This window comes from Amborella trichopoda, chromosome 1 (genome assembly GCF_054954075.1).
Source record: "Amborella trichopoda isolate Santa Cruz 75 chromosome 1, AtrichopodaSantaCruz75HAP2 v2.0, whole genome shotgun sequence".
Classification (NCBI taxonomy): Eukaryota; Viridiplantae; Streptophyta; class Magnoliopsida; order Amborellales; family Amborellaceae; genus Amborella; species Amborella trichopoda.
Genome location: NC_142336.1, coordinates 18,436,197 through 18,446,452, shown reverse-complemented (window position 1 = coordinate 18,446,452; position 10,256 = coordinate 18,436,197). Strand labels below are relative to the sequence as shown.

General features: G+C 56.1%; 1 pseudogene; it reads right to left on the bottom strand.

Moving 5' to 3' along the window:
- Positions 1–321: 321 nt before the first annotated feature.
- Positions 322–10,256, bottom strand: part of LOC148783727 (uncharacterized) — a 13,712-nt pseudogene continuing 3,777 nt past the window's right edge.

Sequence of the window (10,256 nt, the reverse complement as noted above, 5' to 3'; positions counted from 1 at the left end):
CTCCTGTAAGGGTTCCCACAAATTGCTGAAGCAGTAGGTGCTCATTGTTCGTTGTATTGCCACATGCTACAATGAAATGGACTATGTGTTGCCGCGATGAGCTAGTTGTCAAACTAGGGGAAGTCGAGTCTTTGATAGCCCCGTGGAAATGGAGTTTAGTCAACATACACTGGGTAAGGCTTTTGATAGGATTCAACTCTTCCATCACTGGGATATTGTACTTTTTCAATGCTTCATGCATTTCACTAGTTCTCCATTCCCAACCTGAGTCGGTGGGGATGAGACCGGTAATGAGGGAGGCGAGGGTGGGAGTGCCTTTTCTTATGATGGTGCTGTTTCGATGACCAGGCAAGGTGATTGAGAGATGGTAAAGAGGGCTTGGTGCCTCGAGGGGGTACAAGACACCAATACCTCTTGGCGCAGCGATTCCATTATTTCATCTTTTGACCTCATCTCAGCTTGTAATCGCCTTAATGTGGCCTTGAGTTGCTCAATCTCGTCTCCATAGGATTTTAGTACTTCGTCGATCACTATAGCTTCAATAGCTGCCATACTTGAGGACTCTTCTTTTATTTGCCCATTACATGCCTCGGAGCTTACAATATTGGATTCGACTGCTGCTGCTTCAACAACATCATTGGTGAGAGTCATTGGGCCTTCCCTCAGGCCTACTTCATTTTCCAAGGCTTGGGTATCCTCTTCATCTAATGAGAATGTGAAACTCTCATAAGAAGATGAGGTCACATCATCATCATTTAGAGAGCATTTTCAAGATATCGAAAGAAAATGCGATCGTCCTCATATGGAGCCACGACACTTTCAAGCATGGAGTGCATATGTGGTCAGCCTCATAAAGAATCATGGCGTCTTCAAGAGCTGGAGGCGCTATTTCATTGGGGTGGTCAGCGAAGGGAATGCTGACCATCTCATCCTCAATTAGGGAATGATTTTCCTCCAATGAGAGTGTCAAGCTCTTGTCAGAGGTAGGAGTCATTGGGTGGATGAGGATGAGGGATGTCACCCCATCCGAATTGAGCTCTTCATCACCTAACGAGAATGTGAAACCCTCCTTGGACGAGGCCTTATTGTCATTGTCAAGAGCGCATATGCAGCATGCATGTCATGGGAGAAGCATGCAGCTAGCTTTGCAGGGAATCATGGTGCCTTCGGGGCATGGATGAGGCATATCAGTGGGGTTGCCAATAGGGGAAGTGCAACTCATCCCATCCAGTACTGGGGAGTGACTTACCTCGAATGAGAGTGACGAACTCTTATCAAAGGTAAGAATATCTGGATGAGAGAGGGCGAGGGAGGCCACATCATTAGAATCATCCAGAGGGGATGGGAGCCCATCACTTCTCCGAGATTCTAAGGTGAATCCCAATGAAGGCCGGAGAGGGTGAACAACGACAAAGTTCTATTCTTGTTTGTGAGATCGATATCAACAATGAGCTTTTTCAGCCCTTTGAAGCAGCTCAAGAGTATCAATTCTCTTTTCAGTTCATCTCGTGGAGTTGGGATGTTGAGGCAGACTTTGGGAGGAGTGGACAACTTTCTTGCATCATGGGGGGAAGACCAGGCCCTTCATAATTCGAACTTTCCACCACCAAGGGATGATGGGCAACGCCTCTGTGGGTTTGGCTTCTATCTCACTGAAGTCACCGAGACTGCCTTGCAGTGGTGCCTTCCAACTCATCAAGAGTCTAGGGGAAACCAATTTGGGTCTATGAGCTGCCCTGAGTTCAATTTGCTCGAAGAACACTATGCTCTCGGTGCCCTGACTTGAGAGGGGCTCAGGAGTTTAATCGAGTGATGGCTCAACAGATTGATGGGGTCATTTGAGTCAGATTGGCTCTTTGCTCGGTCTGAAGGCTCGCCTTCTCATAGAGTCAAGCTTGGATCTTCATAGATAACCGGCTTCATCATGCCCCTATCAATCTTTTTAGTGTTCTCCTCGTGCCATGCTTTTCCAACATCATCCGCATCAAGGGAAATGAGATGGGGGAAAGGGCTCACATCTTTGAGAGGAAATTCTTCAATCACTTTTTCTTCTTTGTCCCTGAGTTGGGCTTTCAATGTCTTGATCTCTCGGAATCATTTCTGGGCTTGACCATGATTTCCCTTCTTCATGGCCAGATAGTACTGCCTTCGAGTGAAGGCGAACTGTTCTTCCAACCCATTCATGTGATTACCCTTGGAACCGGGTGGAGTGCAAGATCCATGCATGTGTGCACAATGCAAAGATGTGCTCCAGGGGGGCGGGGGGATTGGGGCATGTGCTCCCCTTGCAGAAGAACTTCAGGGTCAACCCGAGCTCGAGTACCTTGTCTGGCATTAAAAGGCCCAGTGCCGTGAGCCGGTGTGTGATGGAATAGCTGTGTGACCATCCCTCAGAGAGTGAGTGGACATGTACTGGGAGTGGGTACTAGGAGGTTCTCCCTCGTGTGCTTGTGCAGACCCAATGTTAAGGCTACCCAGAGCGATGCAGTGCATATGCAAGGGGTGTGAAGGGCTGGTCCTAAGAAGAGCCGAACCCTGACGGTATCCCAAGGCAAGCTGAAGGTTGCCTCGAGTGGTGCGATGTGCATGCAAAGGATGTCCAAGGCTAGGTTCAAGAAGACTCGAACCTTGATGGTGTCTCGAGGTAACCAGAAGGTTGCCCCAAGCTGTAGTTAGAATGGATGGTCCACAAGCTTTGGTGGGTATGTGTGAGGTGGTGGCTTCAGAGCCACCTCCTCTTGGTATCGAGCATCCAATTACAAGGGCCCGCAGTGATAGAGAATCACTCTGGATTTTAAGTTGTTTTAAGTTGTAGAACATTGTTGAGGGGGATGGGGAGGCCCCTCACGTTGCCTTCTTTGGACCCGTCCTGACCGCCAGCCGGGCCTCTAACCGCCCCACCCCGTGTCCCGCCGTTGGTCCACTAGTCGACCCGCTATGACCAATCTCCGAATCTCGTGGCTGGCCCGAGAGCCACAAAATGGAAATATAAAAACCGCGTGCACACACCCGCACACGCACCAGCGCGACGCACAACGCGCACATGGCACTTTGGCATGACGCACGCACGCTTGCACCGCGATGGGTTCACCAAGCTCGAGCCTGCCCACCACCCATAGGCCACCGTGGTGCCGTGTGCTTGGGCGCACACGGCGGAGCCCTCAACCCATACGGCGAGGGTGCGCCATGCTCGGGCTAGCCGAAGGCCCTCGCGGCACCGTGCGACTCGACGCTCAACCCGATGCCCATCCACCATGCTGCGTGGGTCTGCCACGCTCGAGCATCTTGCCGACCGTCGAGGCCCCTTGCTTTCAACCATGCGTGGGGTGATGCACCCAGGCAGGCAACGCAGTGCGATGAGGTGGTATGGGTCGTGCTTGGGGAAAATGTAAGCCAGTTTGGCCCCAGTAGGTGCCACTATGGATTTTCAGGTGTTTTAAGTTGTAGAATATTGTTGAGGGGGATGGGGAGGCCCCTCATGTTGCCTTCGTTTGACTCGTCCTGACCGCCAGCCGGGCCTTGGACCGCCCCTCCCCGTGTCCCGTCGTTGGTCCACTCATTGACCAGCTATGACCCATTTCCGAATCTCGTGGCCGGCTCGGGAGCCACAAAACGCGCATATAAAAACCGCAAGTGCACAAGCGAGAACAAACGTGTGCGACGCGCAACGCGCACATGGCACACGACACTTAGGCACTTTGGCAGGACGCACGCACGCGCCCACCACGGTGGGTTAACAAAGCTCGAGCCTGCCCACCACCCGTAGGCCACTACGGCGCCGTGCGCTTGGGCGCAGACCTCGGAGCCCTCAACCCATTCGACGTGGGTGCACCATGCTCGGGCTAGCCAGAGGCCCTCGCGGCACCGTGCGACTCGACGCCCAACTTGATGCCCACCGACCATGCTGCGTGGGTCTGCTACGCTCGGGCATCTCGCCGGCCGTCGAGGCCCCTTGCCTTCATCCGTGTATGGGGTGATGCACCAAGGCAGGCAATGCAGTGTGGTGAGGTGGTATGGGTCATGCTTGGGGAAAACGTATGCCAGTTTGTCCCCATTAGGTGCCACTCTGGATTTTCAGGTGTTTTAAGTTGTAGAACATCGTTGAGGGGGATGGGGAGGCCCCTTACGTTGCCTTCGTTGGACCCGTCCTGACCGCCCATCGGGCCTCGAACCGTCCCTCCCCGTGTCCCGTCTTTGGTCCACTCGTCGACCCGCTATGACCCATCTCCGAATCTCGGGGCCGGCTCGAGAGCTGCAAAACGGGCATATAAAAATCGCACGTGCACACTGTAGCACGCACGCGCATGATGCACAACGTGCACACGGCACATGACACTTAGGCACTTTGGCACGATGCACGCACGCGTGCATCGCGGTGGGTTCACCAAGCTCGAGCTTACCCACCACCTGTAGGCCACTGCGGCACCGTGTGCCTGAGCTCACACTGCGGAGCGCTCAACCCATACGGCGTGGGTGCGCCATGCTCGGGCTAGCCGGAGGTCCTCTCGGCACCGTGCGACTCGACTCCCAACCCGATGCCCACCGACCATGCTGTGTGGGTTTGCCATGCTCGGGCATCCCGCCGGCTGTCGAGGCCCCCTGCCTTCAACCGTGCGTGGGGTGATGCACCCAGGCAGGCAACGTAGTGCGATGAGGTGGTATGGGTCGTGCTTGGGAAAAATGTATGCCAGTTTGGCCCCATTAGGGGCCACTCTTGATTTTCAGGTGTTTTAAGTTATAGAACATTGTTGAGGGGGATGGGGAGGCCCCTCACGTTGCCTTCGTTGGACCCGTTCTGACGGCCCGTGGGGCCTTGAACCGTCCCTCCCCGTGTCCCGTCGTTGGTCCACTCGTCGACCCGCTATGACCCATCTCCGAATCTCGTGGCCGGCCCAGGAGCAAAAAACGGGCATATAAATACTGCGCATGCACACGCGTGAAGCGCAACACGTACACGGCACATGACACTTTGGTACGATGCACGCACGCACGCACCGCGGTGGGTTCACAAAGCTCGTGCTTGCCCACCACCCGTAGGCCACCGAGGCGCAGTGCGCCTGGGAGCACACCGCGGAGCCCTCAACTCATACAGCGTGGGTCTGCCACGCTCGGGCATCCCGTCGGCCGTCGACGCAACACAGCTTAGTGCTCACCACGCATACTGCATGGGTGTGCCTTGCCTCGACTGACTTGTAGACCCTCTATTCATTGTGCATAGGCGCACATCTTAGTGCTCACCACCCATTCTGCGTGGGTGTTCCTAGCTCGAGCAACCTGTAGGCAATTGTTGCACTCTGCCTAGGCACACACCTTGATGCACACCAGGCATACAGCTTAGGTGTCCCTAGCTCGGCGACCGGTAGGTCCTCGCGATGCCCATGTTCCTAGGTGCACACCTTGGTGCCCACCAGGCAAACTGTGTGGGTTTGCCTCGCTCGGGCGACCCGTAGGCCATCGTGGCACCGTGGGCCTAGGCGCACACCATGGAGCCCTAAACCCATGCTTTCGTGGGTTTGCCTAGCTTGTTCATCCCACCGGCCCTCGAGGCTCCCAGCCTTCAACCTTGCAAGTGGTGGTGATACCCCCAAGGCTGCAACATTGTGCACTGAGGTGGTTAGGGTCGTGATGAGGCCAAATGTCTGCTAGTTTGACCGTCAACAGGTGTCACTCAGGAATGTAAGGTGTTTTAAGCCATGAAACATAATTGGGAAGGGTGGGCACCAGGTTGGGACGAGGCTTAGGTATGTGATTTTTGCAAGGCGTATTGCCAATGTGTTGGTGTGGCCTGCTTTGGCTTACCCGTAGACCCTCATTGCGCTCTGTCAAGTCGCACAGCTCGATGCCACGTCCCTAAGAGCACACCTCGCTGCCCACCAGGCATACTGCGTGGTTGTGCCTTGCTCGGGCAACCCGCAAGCCATCACGGCGCCATGTGCTTAGGCCCACACGACGAAGCCCTCAACCCATTCTGCGTGGGTGTGCCTTGCTCGGGCTGACCCGGGGACCCGAGATGCGCTGTTCCAAGGCGCACACCTCGGTGCCCACCAGGCATACTTCGCGGGTGTTCCCAACTCTGGCGACCCGTAGGCTTTCATCCCATCGTGAGCCTAGGCACACTCCTCGGTGCCCACCAGGCATACTGCGAGGGTGTGCCTAGCCGGTCAGCCTGTACTCCCTCGCGATGCTGTTTGCCTAGGCGCACACCTCGGTGCCCACCTGGCAACCTGTGTGGGTGTGCCTTGATTGGGCAACCCGTATGCCTAGGGGCACACTGCGGAGCCCTCAACCCATACTGCATGGGTGTGCCTTTCCTCAGCTGACTTGTGGACCCTCAATGCATTGTGCCGAGGCACACAGCTTAGTGCTCACCATGCATACTGCATGGGTGTGCCTCGTCTCGGGTGTTCCCAGCTCGAGCAACCTGGAGGCCACTGTTGCGTTGTGCCTAGGCACACACCTTGGTGCACACCAGGCATACAGCTTGGGTGTCCCTGGCTCGACGACCAGCAGGCCCTTGCGATGCCGTGTACTTAGGTGCTCTCCTCGGTGCCAACCAGGCAAACTGTGCGAGTGTGCCTTACTCGGGCTATGCGTAGGCCATCGTGGCACAGTGTGCCTAGGTGCACATGATGGAGCTTTCAACCCATGCTGCATCGGTTTGCCTAGCTCGTTCATCCCACCGGCCCTCAAGGCTCCTTGCCTTCAACCTTGCGTTTGGTGGTGACGTACCCAAGGATGCCACATTGTTCATTGAGGTGGTATGGGTTGTGATGAGGCAAAATGTATGCTAGTTTGACCCCCAACAGGTGTCACTCAGGAATGTCAGGTGTTTTAAGCCGTGAAACATAATTGGGAAAGGTGGGCACCAGGTTGGGACGAGGCTTAAGTATGTGATTTGTGCTGTGCGTGCTGCCAATGCGTTGGTGTGGCTGCTCTGGCTGACCCATAGATACACGATGCGCTCTGTCAAGTCGCACAGCTCGACGCCACGTGCCTAGGAGCACACCTCGATGCCCACTTGGCAAACTGCGTGGTTGTGCCTTTCTCGGGCAACCCACAAGCCATCACGATGGCGTGTGCCTAGGTGCACACGGCTAAGACCTCTACCCATACTGCGTGGGTGTGCCTTGCTTGGGCTAACCCGTGGACCGTTGATGTGCTGTTCCAAGGTGCACACCTCGGTGCCCACCAGGCATACTTCGCGGGTGTTTCCAGCTCATGCAACTCGTAGGCCTTCATCCCACCATGGGCTTAGGTACACACCTCGGTGCACACCAAGCATACTGCGTGGGTGTGCCTAGCCGGTCAGCCCGTACTCCTTCGCGACGCTGTTTGCCAAGGCGCACACCTCGATGCCCACCTGGCAAACTACGTGGGTGTGCCTTGATGGGGCAACCCGTATGCCTCCGTTGTGCCATGTGCCTAGGCGCTCACTGCGGAGCCCTCAACCCATACTGCAATGGCGTGCCTTACCTCGGCAGACTTGTGGTGCCTCGATGCATTGTACCGAGGCACATAGCTTAGTGCTCACCACCCATACTGCGTGGGTGTTCCCATCTAGGGCAACTTGGAGGCCATTGTTGCGTTGTGCCTAGGCACACACCTTAGTGCACACCAGGCATATAGCTTGGGTGTCCCTAGCTTAGCGACCGACAGGCCCTTTCGAGGCGGTGTACCTAGGTGCCCACCAGGCAAACTGAGCGAGTGTGCCTTGCTCGGGCTACGCGTAGGCCAACGTGGCACCGTGTGCCTAGGCGTACACCATGGAGCCCTCAACCCATGTTGCGTGGGTTTGCCTTGCTGATTCATCCCTTCGGCCCTCAAGGCTCCCTGCCTTCAACCTTGCGTGTGGTGGTGATGCACCCAAGGATGCAACATTGTGCACTTAGGTGGTATGCGTCGTGATAAGGCCCTTTGTATGCTAGTTTGCAACAGGTGTCACTCAAGAGTGTCAGATGTTTTTTGCCATGAAACATAATTGGGAAGGGTGGGCAACAGGTTGGGACGAGGTTGAGGTATGTGATTTGTGCTAGGCGTGCTGCCAATGCATTGGTGTGGCCTGCTCTGGCTTACCCGTAGACCCTTGATGTGCTCTATCAAGTCGCACAGCTCTACGCCACGTGCCTAGGAGCACACCTAGCTGCCCATTAGGCAAACTGCATGGTTGTGCTTTGCTCGGGCAACCTACAAGCCATCACGTCGCCGTGTGCCTAGGTGCACACTGCTAAGCCCTCAACTCATACTGCATTGGGTTGCCTTGCTCGGGCTGACCCGTGGACCCTAGATGCGTTGTTCCAAGGCACACACCTCTGTGCCCACTAAGCATACTTAGCGGGTGTTCCCAGTTCAGGCAACTCGTAGGCCTTCATCCCACCATGGGCCAAGGCACACACCTCGGTGCCCACCAGGCATACTACGTGGGTGTGCCTAGCCGGTCAGCCCACACTCCCTTGCGACGCCGTTAGCCTAGGCGCACACCTTAGTTCCCACCTGGCAAACTGCGTGGGTGTGCCTTGATAGGGCAACCCGTATGCCTCCGCGGCACCGTGTGTCTAGGCGCACACCGTGGAGCCCTCAACCCATACTGCAGTGGTGTGATTACCTCGACTGACTGGTGGTCCCTCGATGCATTGTATCGAGGCACACAGCTTAGTGCTCACCACGCATACTGCATGGGTGTGCCTCGCCTCGGCTGACTTGTGGACTGTCGATGCATTGTGCTTAGGCGCCTCGGGTGTTCGCTACTCTAGCAACCTGGAGGCCATTGTTGCGTTGTGCCATGAACACACCTTGGTGCACACCAGGCATACAGCTTGGGTGTCCTTAGCTCGACGACCGGCAGACCATCGCGATGCTGTGTACCTAGGTGCACATCCAGGTGCTCACCAGGCAAACTGTGCTGGTGTGCCTTGCTCGAGCTACGCGTAGGCCATCGTGGCACCATGTGCCTAGGTGCACACCATGGAGCCCTTAACCCATGCTGCGTGAGTTTGCCTAGCTCGTTCATCCCACCGGCCCTCGAGGCTCCCTACCTTCAACCTTGCGTGTGGTGGTCATGCACCCAAGGATGTAACAGTGTACACTGAGTTGGTATGGGTTGTGATTAGGTCAAATGTATGCTAGTTTGACCCCCAACAGGTGTCACTCAGGAATGTCAGGTGTTTTAAGCCATGAAACATAATTGGCAAGGGTGGGTACCAGGTTGGGACGAGGCTTAAGTATGTGATTTATGCTAGGCGTGCTGCCAATGCGTTGGTGTGGCCTGCTCTGGCTGACCCGTGGACCCTCGATGTGCTCCATCAAGTCGCACTGCTCGACGCCACGTGCTTAGGAGCACACCTCGATGCCCACCAGGCAAACTGCGTGGTTGTGCCTTGCTCAGGCAATCTGCAAGCCATCACGACGTCGTGTGCCTAGGCACACACGGCTAAGCCCTCAACCCATACTGTGTGGGTGTGCCTTGCTCAGGCTGACCCATGGACCCTTGATGTGCTGTTTTAAGGCGCACACCTCGGTGCCCACCAGGCATACTTCGCAGGAGTTCCCAGCTCAGGCAACCCGTAGGCCTTCATCCCACCGTGGGCTTAGGCACACACCTCGGTGCCCACCAGGCATACTGCGTGGGTCTTCCTAGCCGGTCAGTCCGTACTCCTTCGCGACGCCGTTTGCCTAGGCGTACACCTCGGTGCCCACCTGACAAACTGTGTGGGTGTGCCTTGATGGGGCAACCCGTACGCCTCAATGGTACCGTGTGCTTAGGCACACACCGCGGGGCCCTCAACCCATACTGCATGGGTGTGCCTTACCTCGACTGACTTGTGGACCGTTGATGCATTGTGCCGAGGCACACAGCTTAGTGCTCACCATGCATACTGCATGGGTGTGTCTCGTCTCGACTGACTTGTGGACCATCGATGCATTGTGCCTAAGCGCACAACCTAGTGGTCACCGCCCATACCTCGTGGGTGTTCCCAGCTCGGGCAACCTGGAGGCCATTGTTGTGTTGTGCCTAGGCATACACCTTGGTGCACACCTGGCATACAGCTTGGGTGTCCCTAACTCAGCGACCGGTAGAACCTCACGATGCCGTATACCTAGGTGCACATCTCGGTGCCCACCAGGCAAACTGTGCGGGTGTGCCTTACTAAGGTCATGTGTAGGTCATCGTGGCACCGTGCGGCTAGGTGCACACCATGGAGCCCTCAACCCATGCTGCTTGGGTTTGCCTAGCTTGTTCATCCCACCGGCCCTCGAGG